The 16,284-nt window shown below is 41.2% G+C and overlaps 1 long non-coding RNA gene across 1 annotated transcript; it reads right to left on the bottom strand.

Annotated features, from left to right (window-relative positions):
* Positions 1-2,714: 2,714 nt before the first annotated feature.
* Positions 2,715-4,060, bottom strand: LOC117060846. The gene is made up of 2 exons (XR_004428040.1): positions 3,972-4,060; positions 2,715-3,437 (listed from the first exon to the last, which is right to left on the bottom strand). It is a non-coding gene; the product is annotated as an uncharacterized LOC117060846 (long non-coding RNA).
* Between the last annotated feature and the right edge of the window lie 12,224 nt (positions 4,061-16,284).

Genomic DNA, 16,284 nt, shown 5'->3' with positions numbered 1-16,284 from the left:
CTCGGGTTAAGAACTTTGCTTCAGGATGAGAACAAAAATTTTGTGGCAAAGGCGCAACAGCAGTGGGAGGCCCCATTAGCTAAAGTGGTGCTTCAGGTTAAGAACAATTTCAGGTTAAGAACGGACCTCTGGAACGAATTAAGTACATAACCAGAGGTACCACTGTACGCATTTGAATCCCCTGCCCACTCCAAATACCGGCAGTCAGGAAGTGACCATACATAGTGCTAGAAAGACAGGTGGTGTCTCTGCTTTGCCTTGGCAATGTGGCAGGGGGTGCTCTTCCTCCCCTCCCCATCCCCTGGTACAATGTGCAAACTTCACCCATATTTATAGCCCAGCGCTCTTGAAAAATTGCCAGCCAGTGTTTTTCAGGCAGTGAAAACAGCTATGAAGTTAGGGCCAATACTTCAGCTCACACCTACACTGCCCATCCCCAGCCACCAATCTTTATATGGGCAACCAAAAGCAGCCAAGGATAACTTATTCATCAGCTTTCCTCAGTCACGATTCTCGCTACTATAAATCAAAAACGTCAGTAACAGCTCTCTCTCTCTCTCTCATCCTCAATTCTCACAGAGTGACTCTTATGCCTGTGGAAAAAAACTCTGGGAAAGAATGGTTTATATTAGGCTTGTTCTTCAGGGAAGCATGTTTTATATTAGAATAGTTCCTCCAGAGGAGGAACAGGAAATAGGGGGGCTGAGGGAGTACTAGAGATGCAAGGAATCTCCTCTTGCCACTAGAAGGAGAGGGGTTAGCTCATGATCTGCAATATGTTCAAAGGAAAGCATCATTCATTTATTCCTAATTATGCTATATTAATTCCAAACTATCCAGGACCAGTGCATTAAAAGGGAAATTAATATTCAATTAGCCTAAAGCTTCTGCGTTTACAAATATTAATGAGTGGCTTTTTACTTGCTGAGGTGTCTTCTTTGAAGAGCTTTGATTATAGGGATTCTCATTTATAGATCTTAAGGTTTTTTAAGAAGTAGCTTTTAAGATTACAGATCTTCAGAGGTTAATTTCCCGAGGTCTCCAGTTCCTTCATTTTCTGCGGAATTGTACTTTAAAGTCATGTACTTGTTCTTGGAAGGCAGATTTTGGTATAGGAAAAGGCAGATTTTTGTTCTTGGAAGGCAGGTTTTGGTAACAGAAAAGTACGATCCTTCAGGGAGGCTCACCTGGCACCTTGGTTGTGTATCTTTAGGTGCCAGGCAAAAACACTTCTCTTCAAGCAAGCCTTTGGCTGATTAACATTCTGTCCTTTTAATTGCGTTTGTGGGAGGGTGTTATTGGTTCGCTTTCATTCTCGTTCTTGTTTTTATTATGTATTTTGTGTTATCATTTTGTATTTTTATGTTGTGAACTGTCCTGTGATCTCGGATGAATGGCAGCATACAAACTCAATAAATAATACTAAAAATAGTAATAAAAAATATTAGAATTTCAAAAACTTAATTATCATCATTGGGTTGTATCCAATGATGCACTTCCACTCACACAAACTGGGGCACCTGGTTTTGGCCAATCTCTCTACACATCACATCCTCGAAAGAGCTGCCCCTGTGGGTTCAGATACTCTCCAGGTGCTATTCAACCTAAGCAGACCCACTGAAATTAATGGACCTCACTTAGACATGCTCATTAATTCCAGTGGATCTGCTCTGAGGAAAACTTAGTTGAATATCACCCTCTGGAACAGTGTAGGATATAGTGCAGAGGGCTACAGCAGGTAAGAGTTTGGGTGAAAATAAGGTAACCACTTTGCACAACTGAGAGCCACTGTTTATAGTACTGGACTAGGACCTGAGAAACCAGGGTTCAAATCCCCATGAAGCCCTCTGGGCAACCTTGAGATAGTCAATATCTTTCAGCCTAACATACTTCACGGGTATCTGAAGAAGTGTGCATGCACACGAAAGCTCATACCAATAACAAACTTAGTTGGTCTCTAAGATTCTACTGGAAGGAATTTTTTTTATTTTGTTTCGACTACGGCAGACCAACATGGCTACCCCGGGTTAAGAACTCAATTCGTTCTGGAGGTCCATTCTTAACCTGAAACTGTTCTTAACCTGAAGCACCACTTTAGCTAATGGGACCTCCTCCTGCTGCTGCGCCACCAGAGCACGATTTCTGTTCTTATCCTGAAGCAAAGTTATTAACCTGAAGCATTATTTCTGGGTTAGCGGAGTATGTAACCTGAAGCGTATGTAACCTGAAGCGTCTGTAACCTGAAGTACCACTGTACTTCACAGGGTTGCTGTGAGGATAAACTGGAGAGGGGGAGAAGTTTGTACTGTATACCACTTTGCACTCCTTGGGGAAAAGGAGGGATATAAATGTAATAATGAATAAAATGAAATGTGTTTTTTTTTCCATTTGCACAATGTCACCATTCAATGTAACCCATTTCATTTTGTTTAGAATCACAGGAGAGAAAGAAGAACAGCCCATTTTATTATTATGAAGGGTCAGCAATGTGAGTTTTCTGTAAACAAAATGTTACATTTTGATACTATCTAGCTGGTTGCAAATATTTTCCAAAAATATATCCATTGCTAAACCACCACCAATCCCGTATTACACCAATTAGGATTGGTAACCCTGCACTGATTACCGGTAATTTACATATATTATCCATGCACATTATCATGAACATAGGGCAGTTAATTACTGGTACAACATATATATATATTTACACAATCCACTGCAAAGAACCTGCTTTTATTGCATATTTTCACATGAAAATTAGACTTTCAGTGCTGCTTTGATCAGAAAAGTAATTGAAGAAACTAACTCGTGGGATTTTATGTTTGCATTTCAGGTGAAATAATTTCACATACAATTTCTTCAGTTTAAATAGAGTCGTTCCTCCCGCCGCCACCTAACCACAAACTCGGTTTGTTGGCAGAATAAGAAATCAAGTTCTATCTGGGTCACACGTAATCAGCAGCAACAAAGATTTTGCTGGACAAATTTGGTTACATCTGTGCAGCAGCCACTGATGAAACAATTCATCATTTTAAAACGAACGTGGCATGTTTGTGCTTCATTTTTAATGACCTATTTCTACCTGGTATTATAATTCATGCCCACACAAGAACATATAATTTTTTTGGTTGCATATTCATCTCTGAGGGTGGAAATCCATGTGCTGAATTAAAAATACATGAGTTTTTGTTATTTGCCCAGTACTTTAAAATGCTACTACAAGCTTGACTGAAGCTCTAACTATTTCCTCAGATCTTGAGGTACTTGCCTTGCTATCTGCTAGCTCTGCTGAGCAGAAGAAAGTAATTTCAGTGTGCTGTTCCATGCTGAACAAATTGGATACCTCGGGCCTAAATCAATTTTGTTGTTGCTGCCTCTGCTGAAATGCTGGGATCCCCCCACAGATGCTGAAATGCTGGTTGATGCTGTCAGAAACCCTAGGAGAAAGCAGAAACTTCATGACTTACCTGGAACATAACCAAGTGAGCTTTCAGAGACTGGTTGCCCTTAGGCCTGAGCCTTCCTGAGGCACAGAAAGAAGTGCAGCTGTTGCAAAATCACCCTTGGCCATTGACAGACACCGAGAAGCCACAGGATCGGATAGGCCTGGTATAAATACTAAGAGCCTGGTTTTCGGCCTGCTGCATACAGCAGATAGTGCTGGAGGTGGGGGAGCAGAGCAGAGAAACTGCCTCTCCTCATCTATGGCTTAGCATGCCCCTGTCTCTGAGGTTCATTGGAGAAAGTATTCATGGCTTGGCTTGGGCTGAAACCGAGGGGTGCTAAATTGGAGGGCCGGGGATGGGGAATCTGGTTTTGTAATTCCCATAATTCCTAAGCTACATGGAGCTGATGGGAGTTCGAGTCTAAACTGAGGTACAGTTGGTTTAGACTGAGGTATAACTGTCCATATAGCAACAACATAACCCACAACCTTTGGGAAATGCAAAGAGTAGGTCTGCAAAACATACTGGATGCAGTTGTGGTGGTGAAATATAGCCTGCATTGCACTTCAAGGCCCAGCTTCCAGAGCCTCCCGATTCTGCTTGAGCCCCCCCCCCCCAATCTCACTTGCAGTAAGAGGGTGTTAGCACTCTGGGTTGGTGAACAAAACCTCCCAGCCGAGATTCACGCCTGTCAGCCACAGCACTGCCTGCCCTGACAACCAAAATTAGTACTACATACTTTCGAAGAACTCTGTGATCCAAGAATTTGAATGGTGGGGAGAAGGAACAACACACAAATAAAACATAAGCGTTATGAAAATTCTAAGGACTTTCAGAGAGGAAAACCGCAACGGGGGGGGGGGGTGGATTATCCTTCAGGCTTTTACAGCAAAACAAAGCATCTGCCCTAGATACCAGTGTTAATTAAACCAAGCAGTTCTTCTGCTGCTGAAAGCATCTCTGGGAAATTAATTAAAATTTCATTCTGGATAAGGTTTTTACACATAAGTTTAAAAGGAATACACACACACACACACACACACACACACACACACACCCTAGTATATCTAAGAACATACTGTTGCAACTTGAGGCCAGCATACATAGTGCTGCTTCCCCCAAATCATGGCAGCTTTTTTAGAGCTACAGTATTGTGACTGCTGCAATTACTGCCAGCTGCATCTATGGGGCACATGGCATGCAAATAAAGCCCATGCCACCCCCCCCCCTCAAAACTTCATTCCTAAGATTGCTTTCTGTTATTGTCATGTTTTGATAGAAACATTTGTTTGTAAGTTCACCTGGAGGTTCAACCCAATGTACATGTTAGGTTTGCCTAGGGCATGGATAGCCAACGTGGAGTTCTCCAGTTCTTAATGTTCTGCCGTTCCCATCATCCTTGACCATTGGCCAAGCTGGCATGAATAGTATGTGTGGTGAGCGTAGTGTTCATGTGTGCTTTTGAAGTCTGTAGGCTTGGGCTGCAGCAACCACTGTGATCTCAGAGAATGAAAAACTTATCTCCCTGTTACATAAGCAAGCCTCTTCTGTCATTCAAAGTGATCAGTGTTGTGATGAAGGAGAGCAGGGGCCAGCCCTCTAGCTCCACCACTTCCATAGCTGTCCCCAAGAGGTTTTATCCAACTTCATTGTCTTTGGCTTTTCTCCTGACTTTGTTGCGTCTTTTACATCCTAGCTTCCAATGCTATTACTGTTCACTTTCAGCCACTGCTGCCAGTACATCCCTGTCTCCCAGTTTCATTGACAAAAGTCACCTATCAATGCTGGCATTCAGTTATGATCCCTGGAGAGCTTTGGGGAAGAAGGCAAGACAGCTGTATACCAACCGAAGGAGCACATATTTGACCTCAATTCAGAAAGCAATTTAAATGCATAAGTAATGTTAAAACATGAATGGACCTATTTAAGTCAATAGATTGCTCATATATTTAAAGCAATGAATGGGACAAAACACTTTTCCGGACTCGTGCATTAAATCTAGCCTGCTATAATGAGTTGCTATAAAAAGAAATAATAGTTCAAAATACCCTGAAGGGTTTTCAAAAAGCAAATTTGTGCATTTGTGCACTTCATTTCAAGATCCAGAGACATCTTGGAGTGAGTTTTAGAACTAGTTGAATTAAACAAATAATCCTCCCCACCCCCAAAAAACAAATTCTCGCCAGCTCTTCACTGTTTTGTGAATGATACTCAGAGCTTCACTGTGACATATATCAGATTGAAGCACTAATTGTCTGATCATATGCATATCTTAAAAAAAAAATAAGTCCCATTGTGTTCAATGAGGTTTGCTACCGTTCAAGTAAGTATTGAAATGCCATTGAACTCAGTGGGACATACTTTTGGGTAGACAAAGATAGGATTGCACCGTAAATCAAAAGAATTTCAAAGGTTATCCCACATTACATTAAAGGTAAAAGGAACATTAGAAAGGCCAGGAACCTATTGGATGGTGTGAGACGTAATGTTGGGGTTTTACTAAGAAAGAGAGATGGATGATATATTTCCATAGCTGTGGGAAAGAACAGCAGAAATACAGTATGGTGATGAGCAAAAAAAAAAAAATGCATTTAAGAAGCAAGGCCAATAATACTTAAACCACTCCAACAGACATCTGTGTTATCTGGTGACTAGTATATTCCAGATATAAAAGCTTATGGTATGGGAAACATACATTATACATGGCCTGCATGTTTAAAACTCTTTATAATACCATTGTTAGAGGCAGCATGGAAATAATTCAGATCTCAGAGGCAGTGAGGAAGGTCAAACAAGAATCCATTGGATGGACAAACATTTCACAAATAACTAAACAGTCAAGAGTATTCTGAAAGATGGTGAAGGGGTGAAGGGGTGCAGAAGGCCCCACTGAGGTTCAGTAAGCCATACGCATACAGGCAGCATAGATAATATATAGTACACACATACATATAATACATACCATATACTATATAGAAGAGCTCCAGAAACAGAGGCCCCAAATAATCAACCATAAGACCCGGCGGACCCCTCACATATTTTATTGGGTGGTAAGGGACCTTGGACCATAGAATTTCGCTCCTATGCCAAGTGATTTCAAATCTTTATTAATAAAGCAGGATCACAATAATAGACCCTTCACTAATCCTTAGGTTTGAAGTCCAGAGGTGAATGTAGTGTGGAATCTAGACACATATAAAAAACGTTGTGAAGATGCTTTTTAAAAAAAATAAAAAAAATAAAACTATATATTGAATTTGCCGTAGCTCACCATCTCCATCTAGTGACACATTTGTATAATGCACTTTACAACAAACTTAGAACGTTTTATTTGCAGCTGTATAGCTGAGTCCTACCATGTATAGAGAGGTTGCTCAGAGGGTAGAGAGGATCTTCAGAGTCTTGTAAGGGGGGATTGGTCATGCAATGCTGCTGGCTCTGTGCCTCCCTCTGGCACCATTACCATTACCATTTGACTTATGGAAGATGAAGGTCTTATGTGAGGAGCCTCCTGAATAGAGGTTCCCCACATTCTTTAGAACAGGCATAGACAAACTCAGTCCTCCAGATGTTTTGGGACTACAACTCCCATCATCCCTGACCACTGGTCCTGTTAGCTAGGGATGATGGGAGTTGTAGCCCCAAAACATCTGGAGGGCTGAGTTTTCCTATGCCTGCTTTAGAACCCCAGTTTTCCAGGGTTCTAAAACATACAAGGTGTTTCCACAAGTTTAGAAGCCTCCTCACTTCAGACTTTTGCCTCCCATAAGTTGAAATGTCGCAGGAACATTGACAGATGGCAGTGCTAGTGTGCTTGTCCCTTCACCTGTTTATCCTAACTGTAATATCTAAAGGGTTTTTCAAAACTCAGAGAAACTGCTCCAAGAACATATCTGATAATTACTCCACTACATAAATCGTAATCAAGTTACAAATTGGCTTTTGCTAAGAGGTTTCTTGGTATGGTTCTAGATTTGCAGCATGAGGATGTAAGAAACCTCTGTTTCAGATACTGCTATTTTCTTTTCAATGCATAATGAAAAATATGAGTCCAAAGGCTAACATAAAATCCTCTAATTTTAGTCTTCATCAGAAATCACAGCTGATTTTGGATCCTCTGCTTCTGTTTTCATTTATTTTCTGAGAAGTTATTTCCACAATGGAATCATCAGGCGCATTTAATAGAAGTTTTTGCCACTTATAAATTTTTATTTGCACTAAAAAGCCAACTCTAGGTCTATCTCTAGGGAGCCTCGTCTGTGCCAATATCCTGAAAGACGTTTTCATTAACCTCCTTTGACCTTCCATGACCATAATGTAGGCTTTCACGGAACTTATTTTCTGATACTGCACCTCTGTTAGAATATAAACCAATCTAAATTTAAATGCTCATATCAGCAGCAAATGTCTTAGAAGAATAACCTTTGTAAATGCAACATAAATCCTAAGATAATGGAGAGGTTAAAATATGAGGCAAAAATAAAGCAGCACAATTTGAAGAAAATGGGGAAGGCATTTTGGTGAAGTTGCTATTGCCAATTATGTTTCCACATGTTCCTTCATTATTAAAACAAGAGGGAGAACTTTGTTGCTTCTGTATGTTCCTAAGTATAATTCCTTTACCAAAAATGTGTCTATTTTGTGCTTTCATAAACAAATAAAATCTGTTAATGCTTGTAGTATTTTTGCACATATGGGTTCTCTAAACTGATTCAGCAGTCATCATGTCAGTGTATACAGGCGTCCCCTCACTTAAGCGGGAGTTATGTTCCAGGACCCTGCACACATAGGCAAAAATTGTGAAAGTGGGGACCACCCTCTAAAAATCCTCTCAATGCCCATTTTTCCTACTCTCCAGCTCTCTCCAACAGTCTCTCCCCAATCCAGACCTGAATACCTGGAGTTGAAACTCTGGGGCCAGCAGAAAGCTGCTGCTGCTGCTGCTGCTGTGCTACCCTATATACTAGCTATTAGGCGGGGAGGCTGAGCAGCCTAAACAAAGCCCTGCTGCACCTTGGGTCTCTGGGGCTTCTTCAACCTTCACTAATATCCTTTTGGGGCTCCTTGTGAGACACTAGGACACTCCAGCTGTCTCCCGCCAGGTTCGAATTTATTTATTTATTTATTTATTTCCCGGTGCTGCAGTCATGCGTGAGTCGATCACGCATAAGTGGGGGGGGGGATGGCACCTGTAGTAGTCTGTAATTGTTTGAGATTGTAAGCTGCTTTGTGGAGGAAGTTCCTCAACAAATGGTGTATTGATATCAATAAACACCAGCCAAGAGCCCAACATTCTGTGGCATTCTGACCCCAAAGTTAATGATGCGGAGGGTGAGCGCAAGTTTGCACCCGGATCTTTCAGCTCCATTCACCCCACACATTACAGGGACATATCTGCAGGGGGCAGCAAAGGCTAAAAGACTCCTTTCATGATGTGGAACCCAGCATGGTTTCACATCACATAGGTAGAGCCTGCTTATGGGCAGTGGGGACATTACAATGGGGCTTGGACTGATGGGCTGTCCTCTCACCATACATGCCTGAATGGGGTTAAATAGGGAAATGAAAATATCCCACAAGGAATCTTAAATAAAAGTGGCCATTGAACCTACATTGACATTTGTGATTTTATCTGCTTCAAAGATTTCCAAAATTTCGTCAACCTAGATCCTAGTTCTAGCCTTCCCCAAGCTTGAGTGCATAGGCTGCGCTTATCACCTGCAGCTTTGATTGCACCAGAATAGTTTATGCCAGTTCTGCAGGCTGTCTCTTCATATTTCACTGCAATGCATGGGCAGAGTGGGGGCTGAGCTGGCAGGGGACAAGATCACTTGGAGGGCCAAATAGGATCTGTGACCCAACTATCTCTCCACATGAGAAAACGCCTGAATAGGGCTAGCTTTGGAAAATACAATCTAGTTTACTACAAGGAAATTCTATATTACAGTGGCACTATAAGCCATTGAAGTAACAGTCTCCAAGTTCATCATACCAAAAATGGTTGGCATTTTTAAAGGCATCTTTGTCTCTTCTTTGTTCTGGACAATGAAGATATTTCCCCCGCATAATTCAGGATTTAATAGTTAATTTTCTGCAGTTCTCTGAAAAGAGAAGAGAGATCATTTTTCCAGGCAGTCTTGAAAAACACCATCCTGCTTAAAGTGTGCATAATGTATCATCTTGTTAGGGTTATTGCCAGGCAGAGACTCTGAAGTGAGGCATCAAATAAGGCTGGGGACTGCTATTCTTCAGCTTGCAGTTAATGATTTTGCCATTGCTACAGTGAAATCAGACCTACAGGGGAAATGGTGCCCTTTAAAGACATATCTGTGAGCTTTTCCCTATGGGGAAACTCTACTTCATCCGCGACAGGATTCAGAGGACATCTCAGACTCTTCAGAGTTTTAATTCCATTTTACCTTTTAGGCTTTTGTTATTAACCCCATTATTCTTGTCTGAAGAGGGAGGGGGGAAGCTCCAGCCAGCTCTCTTGGGAACCAATCATTTCTGCATTTTGATCAGGTAAAGGAAATTCTGCTGAATGAGAAGTGTGGAGAATTCGGAGGTCCCAATTCCCCCCCCCCCCACTGACCTTTCTCTTCCTCCAATCACCTTGTGTTGCTGTTTCCTGGCCTTGGCAACAGATTCAATAAGCATTTATCAACCTGGACTTCACTTCCAAAACATGGCAGTAAGCCTGTTTTCTTTCTTTCTTTTTTCTGCTGACTTCCTAGTTCAAGTGTTTCTACATAGTGCATGTGATCATCTTACTTGCGGAAGGAACCGACCATAGACTATGTTGTACTTAATTTTTTTTTTAAATCCCTGTTACCAAGATTGGGTAACTTGGCACAGACCTTCCTGACACCCACACACCAAGTATGTCAGTCATCTCATAGCACTCTCCCACACCCATTTTTAGTGCCTGCAATATCTAACTCCATTTGTTGCATGTAAAAGGAACCAATTTGATCAGTGGGCAGACACTCCTTCCCCCAATACCACCTCAGGTTCTACTATAAGTGACATAGGAGTTCTGTAATTTGAATTAATGTCTTTTTAATTAAAAAAAAAAACATAGCCATGGGAGCTGTAGCTGATAGTATTCTAGTTTTCCCAATAATTTCATTTTAGTGACAGATGACATAAAAATAACTGCACCTACGATAAATGTGAAATTGCCAGAAGTGTCATTTTCCAGATAGCATTATGAATTAAATGAACACATTCACGAAGCTGAAATATCAGTATTTCTGATACACATAGCTCCGTTGTGAGACTATAAAGCTTCCGGGATGTAAAAAAGAGAGAAAAGCTAGTGCTTCCAGAATTTCAAACATTATCCAATAAAAGGCATCGCCTGGTTTACTCAGTAGGACCAACTTTTTTCTCTGTAGTGCTGGTGCCATCTAGTGGATTAAAAATTACTTAACTGGGAAAGTGTCTGAAATTTTAATAACTAATACTGGTAGTTTACAGTGGTACCTCTGGTTAAGAACTTAATTCGTTCCGGAGGTCCGTTCTTAACCTGAAACTGTTCTTAACCTGAAGCACCACTTTAGCTAATGGGACCTCCTGCTGCCGCTGCGCCGCCAGAGCACGATTTCTGTTCTCATCCTGAAGCAAAGTTCTTAACCTGAAGCGTTATTTCTGGGTTAGCGGAGTCTGTAACCTGAAGTGTATGTAACCCGAGGTACCACTGTATTCTTGTTTCAGCCTAGTAAAATTTCAATTAGACTGAAGTCATAGTTACGATGTTTTATTTTTAACAGTTTACAAAAGTACTTGACTATGTGAAACCTGGGAGAGTTTTGAAAATAGTTTACAGTGTCATGATGTGGACTAGTTACTGGTTTTAAAAATGGTGATATCTCCCTGAGTGGAAGTAAGCCCTTTGTTGGTGCTTGTTGGCATCCATATGTCTCGGGAGACAATAGAAGAGTGTGCCTTGTGGGGTGAAGTCAAACCATTGGAGAGTTACAGTGCCTTCTGTGGATGTACCGGTAGAGGCCAGTACAGGAGAGACATGTTTTGTTTCAGCTGGGGCAGATGAAGGCATCCGGTTTTGCTACTGCAGGTGCACCATGGCGTTTCATGTGCCTATAAATATTTTTATTAATTATGGCAACATGTTGATAATAGGTAACTGTATAAAAATGCTTCCATTTTCTGTTGGTTGGAAGAATTTGTCTGTAATAACTAGAAACGGATGCTTAAGATCAAAATGTTGCTGTTACACTAGCATGAAAGGTTACATTTAGAATCTTTTCCTAGGCTAAGATGAGCTAGCAAGACTATTTTAGTGGTGAAGGGTTTTCTGTGATGTCTTTCATAGTACAGCTGTATTAAGAGCAGATCCACACCATGCATTTAAGGCATATTTAAAGCAGGTAACACCCCCAAAGAATTCTAGGAAATGTTTGTTGAGGGCGCAGGTAATTGTAGCTCTGTGGGGGTAAAACCACAGTTCCCAGGATTCTTTGAGGTGTAGTGGAGTTTAAATTTGTGCTATATGTGCTTTACATAGTCAGAATTGTGTACAGTCAAATTGGTCAAAACAAAATATGTAATATTTCTTTATTCTGAGAATTAACAGTCACAACAATATTTTAGATTATTAGCATTTGAGAGATTTTTATATGTACACAGCGCAAATTTCATACTGCCCTTACTTGTCTGGAGCAAGATCAAGAAAGTTGAATACCTAAGCAGTGAGCCTTTGAAAAGTTGGGGTTCCTTCTTCTTTTCTAATTTTGCATTTGTTCACAGGCAGCTACTTCTCAGAGGAGTAATCAAAAAGGAAGTGTGGCCTGCTAATTCTAGTCTTTGTACTTGAACAAGAGCAAGAGCCAGATAATCTATTTTTGCCTACTACGGTGTAACCTTTCATGATATTCTTAGGTCTATCCCAGAATACTTCTGCCAGTGACATGTGATTCACAAGGCAGGATCATTTACAGGCAGCGTAGTAAAGAACCTCCAGAGCTTTGGCTGCTAGAGAAATATCCAGGAAATACTTGTAGTGGAGGGCAGCATTTTTCATGTGAAGGACTGCCAGGGTTTGCTCACTAACCCACTCAGTTTCCTTAAGCCTGCAGCTAAAGATGCCTTGCTGAAGAGAAGGAGTGGCTGAAGTCAGCTTGCTACACTGGTTGCTTTGGCGGGGGGGGGGGGGGCCTTAGGCTGTGTGCCCATTCCCAACTTAAAATGCATCCAAGTCATTTTGTTTCTCAATTCACATCAAAGCTGGTTTTAGGAAAAAACACATCAGTGCAGTATTTCCTGAGAAATGACAGGATAGCTGCAGGATAGGTATGGATTGTGGCTAATGTCATGTACACTGCTCCCCAAACCAGTGGTGGGAACGCACTGAATGCAGAGGAAATGGGAGTGTGTACACAGCCTTTGTCATGTCCCAGAAGCTTTACCCCCCCCCCTATCTATCACTCTCTTCTTCTGCCCTTTCTCTGCTTCACTTGTGTTCTGCTCACTGTGCTGATGGGTTATAAAAATCGGTATGGAGTTAGCCCAGAGCGCAGCAACTGTTAATGTTACTGGAAGAGCTTCTATGATGCCTACTGGACTTACACACTGAGATCTTGATGCAGCCAGGTTACCTCATTGAAAACACAACGCCAATTTGTTGTCTTGTTCTAAATTTAATCCTTCTTCGGCGGGGGGGGGGAATGCTTTTTCAGTTTCAGTTAATAGCAGGACAGAAACAAGGCAATCAGCATTAAGGAAATGCTTAAATACTCATTAAGGGAAGGCTTGAGTAATGTGAGATTCTGGGGGTAAGCAGACCAGCATTTTTCATTTACTTGCCTGCATGTCTGTGCAAAATGTTTTAACTCATGTTCCAGTGCAATAATTTGCCTGCAAATGATAGCGTTGTTGTTGTTGTTTTTAAAAAATAACATCTACTGATGTTTACAAATAGGAATATGTCTTCAGAAACTATCGTCTGTACAAGTTGCTTCTGCTAGATTAAGCTTGCGGAGCCTAGATTTTATAAGACAGCCAACTGTAGAAGATTGTGAACAATAATATGCACATTTGCTAAAGAAACAAATCCCACTGAAATAAGTTAATATGCTTTATGTGAAAGACTATGCTGTTAGAGACCCTAGCAATCCTATCAGTCTGTTACATTAACCATTTTAATTACTAGTGTTACTAAGTTAGGTGGCTTTCCACTGGTTATGTGCTCCAAATGGTAGGCATTAAGGCTAAAAGTTTGAATGCCAAAACAGGAATGAAACAGAGCTACAGTAACCAGCACCTTTAACAAGCTACGGTTCCCTTGATTCTTTGAGGGGAAGTCATGTGCTTTGAATATGTGTTGAATGTGCTTTTGATGTATGGCGCAGATATGGCACAACAACAGTAACTGTAAAGCATGCTTAAGAGATCCCATTTCTGACCCACAGTGTTGGGAGGGTTTCCCCCCTATCTAAATGTTAGTCCAACCTGAGAAAAAAATAAGAGGTACTTGTGGTGGGAGATTTTACAGTCAAAACATAACTACCATGCACAATGTTAGCTAATGTATGAAAGGGGTTAGGACCATAGAGCTATATTTGCTGAAAGGCAGACTCAGAAAAGAAATTGGTAGGGAAGGCTCAGTTAAGCCACACCCTCTCTGGTAAGGGAGGAGGTAAAAGTTTATCTCCTCACTCTCTTCTCTTCAAACCGTGTAGCAAATTACATGTGTGAGACTGGCACTCCAAGCCCGGACTCCATGTTTAAATAAACTTTTTCTGAATTTTGTACTCAAGAATGCAGGAATGTATTGGTTTTGCTGTAATATTGAATGATGCATGACTGAGACCTTGGTTTACATAAGTAACACAACTAAATTTACTTCACAGTGTGGTCTATTCACTGCCAGAAGGGTAGAGATGGGGGAGCACATTGTGAGCGCCTGAAACTGGATATTCAAAGGTCTAATAACCTTTATTTTCTGCACTTCACAAATATTACATAGATTTGTATTTTTAAACTCTGCTGGGGTGTGTGTGTTTCAAGCCCCACACTTTTGAGTCAAGTCCCACACTTTTTAAATTCTGGCAGGCAGACATTTCTTTTGTACTTTCCCACACACATTGGACTTCAGAATTAAATATACTTCCCCAATCCATTACCATAATTTGTTTCATACCTATATTCTGCTCCCCAGGAGGAAACCAGAATTAAGAGCAGCTTAGAGACAGGAACAGGTTAGGGGAAAGGGTTGGCTTTCCAACCCCAGCATCACTGCTTAAAAGCAGAACTATCTGCAGTACCATCACTGCTCTCCCTTGCCAGTCTGTTTGGGCCTTTAGTCTTCAAACAGGGATGCAGAACCTGTGGCCCTCCAGATATTGTTAAGACTCCAACTCCAGTTAGTTCCAGCCAACATGGCCAGAGGTCCAAGATGACTGGGGTTGTGGTCCAGCAACATCTGTAGGGCTGCAGGTTCCCCAACCCCTGCCTTAAGCTGTGAGAAGTTAACAACTCTTGTCACCTTAAATGGCTATCAACTTTATTTGTGAAATAAGCATCCAAAGACAACTTGTTGCCAAGCTGTATGCATCTGACTGAGGCTTCTGTCTATGGAAAAGCATGTCATAATACAATTGTTGGTGATGGATCCCATCAAAGTTCTTTTAAGTCTCGCTGGCTGTAATGGAATAGTAAAAAGCATATTCTTTTAAATCTCTTCCACTAAATAAATACAATTTAAAACTACGTGAATGGGTGAAATGCGCTGCTGCCTTGGAGTATTTCCACTAACGGCAATATTTATTTAATTAACAACACCCACATGGTGCCCCGTTTACATAAAGTTCTCTGGGAGGAGCTGTACATTCAATAGCACAACTATTCTGGGGAAAATAGGTTGTGGACTGTAGGCATTGGCCGGAATCCAATATTATGTGGATGGAATTTCACTTGCTAAATGAGACATCACCATCCTCTTCCCCTCTTGGGCCAACAGATCTGATGCAGAGAGCCCCTCAACCCTCTGGAGCAGGTTTTGAGAGCACACAAGGTGCTGCAGGACGGAGAAGAAGAAGGTGAAGTCCCATTTTGTGCACAGAAGTTGGCTCTGCTTGTGCATGGACAGCATTGGGTATAACCCTTTGGCTCTAGTTGTTTGATCCGTCAGAGGAAAGCCTATGGGCATTGACTGGAGAATAAGCTCCACCAGACACAGTGTAACTTACATCTGTGTATTATACATAGGCTTCCACTCCATGGTTAATTGAAATCATGGATGTACTTCTGCACCTGCAATGAGATTTGAGCAAACTGGACACAGTCTCAGTGCTTTTTCCCCAGAGGGCACTCAATGCACCTGTTGTTGTTGTTAAAAAGTGTGACACTTCATGGTAAGTACTGGCACCTATTTTTCTAGGGGGAAAAGCACTGCACAGTCTTAACATAGCTTAAGTAAGTGTAAGAATGGGGGGGGTGTTTCAGCATTTAATCTGATATACTAATGTCCTTTAATTGGCCCTTTATCTGCCTTGTTACATCCAGACAGGTTGTTTTTATCATTGTAGATTGTGACATAAAGGGCACATAACAGTCCTTGTCAGGAGACAAGGATCACCATATGGTTTCTGTCTTGCTTAATAGTCTCTTTCATTTGTTACAAATTGGTAAAAATTACAAGCGCCTAGTCCTACGCTTGCCTCACAGTGCCAAACTCTCCAAGTTACACAAAATAGTACATGTTGACGCAAAACAAAGTAAATTGTGCAAATTGCTCAATTTGTGTGATTTATAAAGGTTGCTTGAATTCAGCTTTCCTTGTGGCAGAAATTGTGCTGTCTTGGCATACAGCTTTAAT

Source organism: Lacerta agilis, chromosome 1 (assembly GCF_009819535.1).
Source record: "Lacerta agilis isolate rLacAgi1 chromosome 1, rLacAgi1.pri, whole genome shotgun sequence".
NCBI classification, from domain to species: Eukaryota; Metazoa; Chordata; class Lepidosauria; order Squamata; family Lacertidae; genus Lacerta; species Lacerta agilis.
Note: the sequence above shows the minus strand (reverse complement) of the source record. Positions and strands in the feature narration are given on the sequence as shown.